The sequence below is a fragment of the Mustela lutreola genome, chromosome 14, assembly GCF_030435805.1.
Source record: "Mustela lutreola isolate mMusLut2 chromosome 14, mMusLut2.pri, whole genome shotgun sequence".
NCBI classification, from domain to species: domain Eukaryota; kingdom Metazoa; phylum Chordata; class Mammalia; order Carnivora; family Mustelidae; genus Mustela; species Mustela lutreola.
The window spans coordinates 3,244,978-3,257,055 of NC_081303.1; the positions used below are offsets into that span (position 1 = coordinate 3,244,978).

Consider the following 12,078-nt stretch of genomic DNA (forward strand, 5'->3'; position numbering starts at 1 on the left):
TCAATTAATACTTTGCACCATATACAAAAATTAACTCAAAATGGATCATAGAACTAAATGTAAATCTTAAAAGTATAAAACTTCTAGAAGAGAACATTAAAAAATAGTCTTTCAATTAGGGAAAGATGTCTAAGTTATATCAAATCCACAATCCATGAAAAAAAAATTTATAAACTAGGGTTTATCAAAATTAAGAAATTCCACCATTGAAAAGACAATGTTAAGAGAACAAAAGAGAGATTACAGATGGGGAGAAAACATCTGCAAATATTATATCTCACACAAGATATGTATTTATTAACCCAGAAAAAATAAAAATATATATCTATACAAAAACTGGTATATAATATTCACAGTACGTTCATTTGTACTATCCAAAAGCTATACATAAGCCAATGTGATCAAAACGGTGATGGATAGCTAAACAGCACACGGGGGCTTCGAGAACAAAAAGGACAGAGCTGTGTCGCTGCCCTAAATAGTCTTCATAAATGCAGATTACTCCTCAGAAATTGGACTAAATGCATTGTTCACTTCATAAGCATGTAATGCGTGTAAGTATACATAAATACATACGTATACGTGCGTGTGTACCATAAGCATACGTGTGCACACATATGTGCACAGCAGGCACGGTGCATCTAGCGTATTTCTGAAGAGTACACTTACGGTACATACGTGCGTGTGTACCATAAGCATACGTGTGCACACATATGTGCACAGCAGGCGTGGTGCATCTAGTGTATTTCTGAAGAGTACTACTACTCCGTATGGGACACGTGTGTATCGAGCGAGAGGGCTGAGCATATATGTGTACATACCTGCCACAGTAAGATACGATCGAGGTTATAGGAAAGAGATGTGAAGGGGTCGTGTATGGGGAGAGAGATTTTTCCGGGGCATTTTTAAAAAGGTTTCTCTGAGGAAGTGTCATTTGATGTGGACTATATTCTTCATGTCCCGGGAGGGAGTTAAAGGGGCCATCCTTACTGAGAGACGCCCCCCTGCAGAGTTCGGGAGAGAGACACAAAGAAGCAGGCACATCTGAAGAAACGGTGGAAGTTCGTCATGACTTCAGGGAGAGTTGGAGGGGAAAGACAAGGAATGAGCCTGGGGAAGAAAGCAGGACCCACCAGTGGAAGAAAGATGCTCTCTCTGAAGACTTAGCAAGTATCTGGGCTTTGAGTAAAAGATAAAGAATTTTTTAAAAATTCTTAAAAAAAAAAAAAAAAAGATTTGGAACGAAGAGACCAACTTACCAGGCTACTATCAGGACCAAAGGCAGCCCCTTGGGCATAACACCCTGGGCTGTGTCTACTGATTTCTTTAAAGAGATAAAACCACGACCTGGTAATATAAAATCTCTATAACCAACAAAGATGTAGCTGGATGCAGTATTCTAATGTGGCTTTTAGTAAAAAAATAGTTGGCGGCAAAATGAATATGAGGGGTCAGTTTTTTAAAGCCACAAGGAAGTGACAACTGAAATTCCTGTGCAATTTAAAGTTTACATCTTACGTCACAAGCTTGTTCCCTGGTCGTCACTTACAGTTAATAAGGTTTAACTTCATTTTCTTTTCTTACCTTATACAAAAGAAGTATAACCAGAGACTCCATGTCTGTTCATTAGTCACTTCTCCCTGCAAGGGGGAAAAAAAAAAGTCATCTTCAGGCATTTGAAGCATTGATTCATCACGGGGCCTTCGCTAACCACACTGCTAAGCATCTGATGAGCTTTGCACCTATTAAGGGACTGACTCGTATTACAAACCTACCTTAAAGCATTACGGAAGTCCTTAAACATCCCAGCCTGGATGCCTTCAGGGACTAGACTCATAAATAAATGAATGAAGCAGGCAGATTCCATACCAATCCTTCTACTAGCAAAGCAAACATAGGGAAGTTAATGCCAGGCCACCCCCAACTACTGTCCACACTGCTGCAAGTGTGGCATGGCAAGTCCATCTTCAAAGCCCTTCAAAATCTTCCCATCATCCTTTGGACAATGTTCAAGCTCAAGGGCATTCAAGGACCTCCATTAACTGACCTTCATCTCTCTCATTCTTACTTCTCCCTGCTTCCCTCTTTCTACTCACGATGACAGCCTATTTCCTAAACTCATACCACTAGGATTCTTACTCTCTGCTTTGGCCCATGCTGTTCCCTTTGTCACAGATATCCTTCACCTCACACACACCTCCATCCACCACCATCCACTTGGATAACTCCTGCTTTTTTGTTATTTATTCTTTCTCCATAGTGACTTTCTCCGAAGGCCATCATCCAGACTCCTTTTTCCATAAACGCCCATAGACTGACTTACCCCTTCCTATAGAAAACATGCTTTCAAGAAAACAAACCTGACAAATTAATTGGCACTCAATTTTTAAAGATATATTTATTTATTTATTTGAGAGAGAGTGCACAAGAGGTGGGGAGGGACAGAGGGAGAGGGAGAAGCAGGATCCCTGCTGAGCTGGGAGCCCAATGCAGGGCTTGATCCCAGGACCCAGGGATCATGACCTGAGCTAAAGGCTGACACTTAACCAACCGAGCCACCCAGACACCCCTACACTCGGTTTTAAATGAATAATGACCCTTCCCAAAGTTGCCAGACTTAGCAAATGTATAGGACAACCAGTTAATTTCAAAATTCAGATAAACGATAAATAATGTTTTAGAGTAAGTGTAGCCTGTGCAGAATTTGTATTTTACCCGGCATCCCTATCCCCTGAGTATCTGGATTTTGTCAGGATTTCGCAACTAGAATGTGAGGTCCTGTGCTTATGCCATAGGAGGGAAAGAAGTATCAAAGCATCACCTAAATGAAATGGATAAAGACCCAAAAGTGGGACCTCATGAACCAGTCAGCAAATGAAGAAGAATTTGCCTGGCCAGAGCCTCCCACCACTCCTGAACCATGTTCTGCAAGAAGGGTCTTGTCCTACGTCTGTTCAAATGCTCCTTCTGGTGATGGAGGAGCAAGATGGCGGAGGAGTAGGAGACCTAAAGGTCATCTGATCCCAGGAGTTCAGCTAGATAGTTACCAAACCATTCTGAACACCTACAAATCCAACAGGAGATCGAAGAGAACAGCAGCAGTTCTAGGAACAGAAAAGATGATGAAGTTTTTGAACGTAGGTGAGGTTCGATGGGGTGAGGTTCAAAGCCGACAGCTAAGAAAGAATTCTTAAGACATCTTTGGTGCACAAAGGTGGTTTATTAGAGCACAGGGACAGGACCCATGGGCAGACTGAGATGCTGCACCAGGGATGTGAGGAGGGGCTGGTTATATACACACAAGTTGGGGAGGTGAGGACAAAGGGGTGTTCAGAAGGGCTACTGGGGTAAAGAAGACTGTCAGGATATTGAAGGCCTGGTTACTATCAAGCCAAGGCCATTTTCCCTCTAATGAGTCACTAACATAAAGGCAATTGGGGAGTCTCCTGGTGGAATGTCACATTCCTGCTATCAAGCATCCTTGTTAGTGAGATTCAGGTTTAGAAGAAATTTAACTTTATTTACTTTTCCTTCTACCTCAGCCTCCTTCAGTTTTGTTTATGGAGAGGAGGGCGACCTTAGGGCTTGAGGAACTGAGTTATGTGCCTCTGGAAATTGGGCTATTGATAAGGTAACTTCTTTGTTGTAATCTCAAGGACATTTGTAAACCAAGGGAGACTCAGCCTTGCAGGACTGTGATCTCTGCAAGTTAACTATTTGTTTTTCTTTTAGCGCAGTCAGGGGTGCCTGAGGGATGTCACACACATTACCGAGGGGAGCGGGTGGAGAGGGGGTGCAAGGTGCCAGCTTTTGCTTTGTCCTCAGCCAGCCTCCTGCTCCCTCTTCAAAGCAACCACTCTCTGGAAGGTCGGATGTGCAGAGAAGTGAATCCAAGGTCAGCCACTTACCAGCAGGTGAGAGAGCAGCGGGGCCAAAATCAGAACGCTTAGAAGTCTGCTGCGATGCCGGCCGTCGCTCCAGAGACGAAGCAGGGCGTGGAGCCCTCATGGGGACCGTGTGGTCTCAGGTCCCTCGTGGTCACAGAAAGACCGGGGGTGTCTGAGTTTGGCAGAGCCCCCGGGTATGGAGCCGGGCAGCGGGGGGAGAGATGGAGCCGAGCAGTGAGCTCTCAGCTCGGGGTTTCATAAACTGTGACTCGAGGCAGAGTCGGGCCACTACTCTGGGAGCAGGGACCCCACCAGTGGCAGCTCCAGGGAGACTCCCCCCTTCCTCCTACGGGAGGAGTGGCCCAGGGGTGCACTGCCCGAATCCGCTGGGTTTGAAGACTCCACGCGGGCCGCGGGACAGAGACAGAAACTCTCAGTCGCAGGCCGGGGGAGCTCGAGTGCAGCCGAGACCAGGGAGAGGCAGGGGCTGACGGCTTTTCCCCGGGGGCGCACCGAGGAGCGGGCCCAAGCTCTCGGGCTCCGCTGGCGAGACCAGGCAGCCGCCATCTTCATTCCCGTCCCCCAACGCGGTACGGAAAGCGCTCAGGGAACAAAAGCTCCGAGCGCGAACCCCAGCGGATTGATGAGCCCCGCCCCTGGCAAGGGTGTGCGGTTCTGCCCCAGGCAAAGACGTTTGAGAATCACGGCAATGGGCCCCTCCTGCAGAAGATCAGCAAGAATGTCCCCCCAAGACCAAGTTCACTGATCAATGAGCTACGAGAAAGCAGAACATAGAATTCATGGCTTTTTTCCCCATGATTCTTTAGTCTTTGAAAGTTAAATTTTTTAATTTTATTTTTTCTTATTCTATTTTTTTAATTTTTCCTCTTTCCTATTTTAACCTTTTTAAACTATTTTATCTTATCAATACCTTTTTAAAAATCTTTTTTAACTTTCATTGTTATACTCATATTCTGTCCCTTCATTGTATTTAATCTTACTTTTTGTGTACATATAAGTTTTTCTTTTTTTAAATTCTAGGATACAGTTTCTTCTAACAAATCAAAATATTCCCTTAGTGTATGGCTTTGTTCTAGTCTCCTGCTTGATCACATTCTCTCCTGTGTTTTTTTCTTTTTTCAACCAACTTCTTACCGTATCAGTTCCTTTCTTAGAATCTTTTTTTAATTTTCATCTTTACAGTCATATTCTATCTCTTCATCATGTTTACCCTTATTTTTGCATATATATATATATATATATATATATATATATATATATATACATTTCTTTAAAATTTTGGGAGGCAGTTTCTTCTAACAGACCAAAATACAACCAAAATCACATATGTGGCTCTGTTCTATTTACCAGTGTATGTATGTGTACACACACACACACACACACACACGCGTATATATCTTTTTTCCTCCTGCCATCTCCCCCCAGTTTTGGGTCTCTTCTGATGTGGTTAGTGTATATTTTTCTAGGGTCGTTGCTACAATTTTAGTATTTTGTTCTCTCATCCATCTAGTCTTATCTGGATAAAATGACAAGGTGGAAAAACTCACCTCAAATAAAAGAACAAGAGGCAGTACTGACAATTAGGGACCTAATCAATACGGACATTAGTAAGATGTCAGAACTAGAGTTCAGAACGATGATTATCAAGGTGTTAGCTGGGCTTGATAAAAGCACAGAAGATACTAGAGAATCCCTTTCTGGAGAAATAAAACCCCTTTCTGGAAAAATAAAAGAACTAAAATCTAACCAAGTTGAAATCAAAAAAGCTATTAATGAGGTGCAATAAAACATGGAGGCTTTTACTGCTAGGATAAATGAGGCAGAAAAAAGAATTAGTGGTATAGAAGACCAAATGATGGAGACGAAAGAAGCTGAGCAAAAGAGAGACAAACAACTACTGGGTCACAAGAGGAGAACTCAAGAGATAAGTGATACCATAAGATGAAATAATATTAGAATAACTGGGGTCCCAGAAGAAGAAGAAAGAGAGAGAAGGGAAGAAGATATATTGGACCAAATTATAGCAGAGAATTTCCCTAATTTGGGGAAGGAAACAGGCATCCAAATCCAGGAGACACAGAGAACCCCCCTCAAAATCAACAAAAATAGGTCAGCATCCCATCATCTAAAAGGAAAACTTACAAGTTTCAGAAACAACAAGAAAACCCTGGAAGCAGCTCAGAACAAGATGTCTGTAACCTACAACAGAAGAAATATTAGATTGGCAGCAGACCTATCCACAGAGATCTGGTAGGCCAGAAAGGACTGGCATGATATTGTCAGAGCACTAAATGAGAAAAAGACTGTATCCAACTAGGCTGTCATTGAAAATATAAGGAGAGATAGAAAGCTTTAGGACAAACAAAAACTAAAATAATTTGCCAATAACAAACCAGCCCTAGAGGAAACATTGAAAAATGTCCTCTAAGCAAAGAGAGAGCCTGAAAGTAACAGACCAGAAAGGAACAGAGACAATATAGAGTAACCATCACCTTACAGGCAAGACAATGGCACTAAATTCATATCTTCATATCTTCATATCTAACCCTAACCCTGAATGTAAATGGGCTAAATGCCCCCAATCAAAAGACAGAGGGTATCAGAATGGATAAAAAAAAAACAAGACCCATCAATATGCTTTCTGCAAGAGACTCATTTTAGACCCAAAGATGCTTCCAGATTTAAAGTGAGGGAGTGGAAATCCATTTACCATGCTAATGGACATCAAAAGAAAGCTGGGGTGGCAATCCTTATACCAGACAAATTAGATTTTAAGCCAAAGACTATAATAAGAGACAAGCAAAGACACTATATCATATCTAAAGGGTCTGTCCAACAAGAAGATCTAACAATTTTAAATATCTATTTCCCTAGACCAATTAACAACAATATCAAAGAAATACATCGACAATAATACAATAATGGTAGGGGACTTTAACACTCCCCTCACTGAAATGGACAGATGATCTAAGCAAAAGATCAACAAGGAAATAAAGGCTTTAAATGACACACTGGACCAGATGGACATCACAGATCTATTCAGAACATTCCATCCCAAAGCAACAGACCATGTGGAACATTCTCCAGAATAGATGAACAGATCCATTCTCCAGAATGGAACAACAGAAGCACGTGAAACATTCTCCAGAATAGATCACATCCTGGGTCACAAATCAGGTCTGAACTGGTACCAAAAGATTGGGATCATTCCCTGCATATTTTCAGAGCATCCTGCTAAAGAATGAATGGGTCAACCAGGAAATTAAAGAATTAAAAGAAGGAGGGCCTTGAATCCAAGCCACCTAAGTCCACTTTTAATCGCTGCACCAAACTGCAAGTCCTAAACTCCATTGTGGCAGATGTGGGAGGAAATTGTGGGACACTGATCAAGGTAATTAGTTTGATGAGAATTTTTGTAACAGTTGAACCAGTTTTTCATGTTTCTACCCATCACCTTCTAGCACAGAGACTGGGACCAAGAGTATTTGCTCCAAGATTAATTCTGACAGAACAAACTTCAAAGTCTTTAGAAGAGTATGTTTATTCTCATAGTTTACCATATCCCGGCACTCTTCCTAGTCTTAATTCCCAAATAAATTTTTGCCATTTCCTCAAATGTCCTTTTTCTGACTGCCCAGCTCTTCTGTTTGAAAAATGTAGTCTGACAATTTTTGTCTTTAGTTGGAATACTTTATCACTTTCATTTAACCTCTCAGTCCACCATTTTTCCATTTATATTCAATCTGCCTCACCTGTTCTACTTTTCCTTTTCTCCTCATATACTTACTCTTGAATTAATGAAATATATCCTTCCTTTTCCACTAACTCATTTGTTGTCTTTTACTATTCTGTTAGGAGTTTCCTTAGGGACCACATTATGCATCTTTGGCTTCTTAAAGTCAATGAAAGTTCTATATAACACTTTGAATTTATTTACTACCCTAATATCTTTTTTAGTGCTTTGGGCATGTACCTCATTAGACATTTTGGTTTTTTCTTCATGCCATCAATATTCTTATACACATATTGACCCATTCATTCTTCAGTATTTCTATGCTTCCATCTGGGATCATTTCATTTGGTCAGAGAACTTTGATTTTCCTTCAGTGTGGGTCTGCTGGTAACTATCTTAGTTTTTTTCCTTTTTTGTTTTTTTAATGAGTTAGTGATTCCAATACCATGCTGTTTTGATTACTATAGCTGTGTAGTAGATTTTTACATCAGGATACTTAAGTCCTCCAGTTTTATTCTTTTCAAGATCGTTTGACTATTCAGGGTCCCTTGAAGATTCCAGAAAAAATTTAGTATGGGTTTTTCTATTTCTCAAAAAAATGTTTATTGGGATTTTGGTAGGAATGACAATGAATCTGCATATTGCTTTGGTAATACTGGAATTTAACAATATAATCCCTCCCAATCCATGAACATGGGATGTGTTTTCATTTATTTATGTCCTCTTTAATTTCTTTTAGCAACATTTTATAATTTCCATTGTACAAGTTTTTCATCTCCTTGGTTGATTTGTAAGTATTTTATTCTTTTTGATGCTATTATGAATGAAATTGCTTTTGTCATTCCTTTTGTCATTTCCTTGGCTCACTGCTCGTATACAGAAAAGCAACTGATTTATGTGTGTTAACTTTTTATCCTACAAGTTGCTGAATTCATTTATCAATTCTAACAATTTCTTTGTGGACTTCTTAGGACTTTTTTTTAATATGTAAGATCATATCATCTACAAATAGAAATAATTCTACTTCTTAACTATTTATATATCTTTTATTTACTTTTCTTAAGTAATTGTCATGGTTAGAACTTCCAGGACTATGTTACACAGAAGTGGTGAAAAGAGGCATCATTGCCTTGTTCCTGATCTTAGAGGGAAAACTTTCAGTCTTCCACAGTTGAGTATTATGTTTGCTATAGGATTTTCATACACAGTTTGGACATGTGGTGACAGTTTCCTTTTACTCCTATCTTTTTTAGTGTTTTTGTCATGAAAGTGTGTTGAATTTTGTCAAATATTTTTTCTGCATCAACTGAGATAATCATGTTTTCTCTCCTTTGTTTTTTGATGTGGTCTGTTACACTGATCAATTTGAACATGCTATACCATACTTGCATTTGGGGAATAAATCCCACTTAATCATAGAGTATAATCCTTTTAATATGCTTCTGAATAATTTGCTAGTACTTTATTGAGGATTTTTGCATCAATGTTCATAAAGGATACTGATCTGTAGTTTTCTTTTTTTGTAGTGTCTTTGGCTTTAGCATTTGGGGTAATTCTGACCTCATAGAATAAGTTATGAAGTGTTCCCACCTCTGAAATTTTTTAGGAAAGTTGGAGAAGGATTGGATTAGTTCTTTAAATGTTTGGTAGAATTCATCAGTGAAGCCGTCAAGTCCTAGGCTTTTCTTTTTCTTTTCTGATGTCCATTTGTCTATTTCTTTGTGATTTACAATTGGTAGCTTTTTTGTTTGTAGGGATGTGTCCATTTCATCTAGGTTATCCAATTTTTTCCCACACAATTTTTCATACCACTATCTTACAATTTTTCTTATTTCTGTAGAATATATAGTAATCCCTCATTTCATTTCTGATTTTAGTAATTTGAGTATTCTCTCTTCTTGTCTTTCTTTTTCTTTCTTAGTTGATTTAGCTAAATGTTTGTCAATTTTGTTGATCTTCTCAAAGAACCAACTTTTGGTTTCATTGATTTTCATTACTGTTTTTATTCTCTTATTTCATATATATTTCATTTATCTCTGCTCTAATCTTTATTATTTCCTTTCTTCTGCTGGCTTTGGGTTTAGATTGTTCTTCTCTTTTCTACTTCCTTAAGTTATAAAGTTAGGTTTTTTATTTGAGATCTCATTTTTTAATGTAAGCATCTATAGCTATAAATTCCCCCCTTAGCACCACTTTTGCTGTGTCCCATAAGTTCTGGTATGTTGTTTTATTTTCATTTGTCTCTAAGTACTTTCTAATTTCTCTTGTGGTTTCTTCTTTGAGCCACTGGTTGTTTAAAATGTGTTGATTTCCATAATTTTGTGAATTGTCTGGCTTTATTTATTTATTTCTAAATTCATCCCATTGTGTAACCACAACTTCTCTAATGAGAAGATATTTTTTATCACATTTATCTTCTTAAATCTGTTGAGACTTAATGTGTGCCTAACATATACTCTATTCTGGAGAATGTCCCATGTAGACTTGGGACGAGCACTTATGCTCTTTTCATTGGATGGATGTTTTGTACATGTCTGTTCAGTCTAGGTGGCTTACTGTGTTGTTTAAGAATCATGGTCTTAAGAAGAAATTTTCTGTTGAAATAAATAATAGAAAGTTAAAATTAAAGGAGGAAGAGATATGACAGTTGATATATACATTGTTCTTATGAGAGTAGCCATAATTGAGGGATCTTGGACTCTTTCAGGAATGGCTCAGGGAAGTGACTGCAGGGCCCAGACCAGGTAGATGGGTGAGGTAACGTAGATGGGTGAGGTAATGGATCTTTCTTTCTTTCTTTTAAAGCTCCTTAATTCTGTGGTCATTGATCATCTTTGTTGTGTCTTTTACTCTTGTCATGGAGTTGCTCTATTTGACAGAGTAAGACTTTTATCAGGATCCAATTCAATTGGGGAAATTTCAGAAAAATAATGATTCCTGAATACCCTATTTAAAACTATCAAACTAGGGGGGGCACCTGGGTGGCTCAGAGGGTTAAAGCCTCTGCCTTCGGCTCAGGTCATGATCTCAAGGTCCTAGGATTGAGCCCCACATGGAGCCCTGCATCAGCCCCGCATCGGGCTCTCTGCTCAGCAGGGAGCCTGCTTCCCCCCTCCCCCTCTGCCTGCCTCTCTGCCTACTTGTGATCTGTCAAAAAATAAAATCTTTTTTAAAAAATTATCAAACTATCCTCCACTCCTACATCTCAGACCTCACTTTTCTGCTTTATTTTCCTCCTGAACTCTTATCACCAGCTACTCTACTTGTTTATTCTGTTTTATTAACTGCTTACCTGACTCCCTTCACTAAAAGGCAAGCTCCGTGAAGGTAGGGAGTATTCTTTCTTCTGTTCATTTCTGTGTCTGTAGCTTTTAGAAACGTTTGATACCTAAGACATGTTTGATAAATATTTGTTGAATGAATTTATGTTTAAAAAAAACTCAGAGTTCTTAGATCTACTGGTCTTGTTGAAGAACAAAATCTGTTATCTCTCATTTAGACAATATCCAAGGTACACAAAGGTTTTCCATCTCCTTGATTTAGGCTTCTTAATTAATGTTAGTGTTAATAACTGAGATTATAAGCAAAAGGAAATTATCCAAAATAGAAAGAAGTTTTAATTATGAAAAATAAGTCATTTCTATATCAAGTAAAAAGAGGCCAGGGACACCTGGGTGGCTCAGTTGGTTAAGCAGCTGCCTTCGGCTCAGGTCATGATCCCAGCGTCCTGGGATCGAGTCCCACATCGGGCTCCTTGCTCCACGGGGAGTCTGCTTCTCCCTCTGACTCTGCCTTCCACTCTGTCTGCCTGTGCTTGCTCTCGCTCTCCCTCTGAAAAATAAATAAATAAATAAATAAATAAATAAATAAATAAAAGAGGCCAATGGACAGGAAGATCTTGGCAGTCCAAGAGGTTCATCTCAACCAGTACACACACAAGCAGAAACATCAAGTTGAGATATAGGTCTGGGCAGGGTAAGCAAACTAGGAACATTGACAGTGGCATGCACAGATCCAGATGTTGTCAAGTTTAAGACAGCCAGGCCAGAGCAGGAATGTAAATTCTAGGAGACCAGGAACATAATCTGTTTCACTCATCTGGGTACAATCATATGCCAAAAATGGTGCCTAACTCAGAGTAATGAATTAGACAGATAACTAACCCATCAACTAAACAGAATTCACAAACCTTTAAAGTGTTGCTATAGATATAAAGATATTGATATACTAGAAAGTGAAAAATCAAATTGAGAATAACAGAGTGTCATTCCATTTTTGTTCAGGTGTGTATATGGGTAGACAGACAAATGTCTGGAAAGATATACCAAAATATCCATGTTGGTTATAATTATCTCTGTATGGTGGGGTTAGGGATAATTTTAACTTCTTTGTATATTTATTCATATTTGCAGCCTGGTTGATGAACATTGGTCACCT

At 39.3% G+C, this 12,078-nt stretch overlaps 1 long non-coding RNA gene across 12 annotated transcripts in view; it reads right to left on the reverse strand.

Annotated features, from left to right (window-relative positions):
- The window catches only part of LOC131815125 (uncharacterized), a 42,240-nt gene that overhangs the window by 29,494 nt on the left and 668 nt on the right, over positions 1-12,078 (reverse strand). For 9 of the 12 annotated variants that reach the window (XR_009347578.1, XR_009347579.1, XR_009347574.1 and 6 more), the window contains exon 2: positions 1,585-1,640. This is a non-coding gene — a long non-coding RNA (uncharacterized LOC131815125). Of the gene's footprint in view, positions 1-1,584; positions 1,641-3,908; positions 4,060-10,933; positions 11,030-12,078 lie in introns of all 12 variants that reach the window. The other 3 variants (XR_009347580.1, XR_009347571.1, XR_009347573.1) reach the window with 2 other exon arrangements.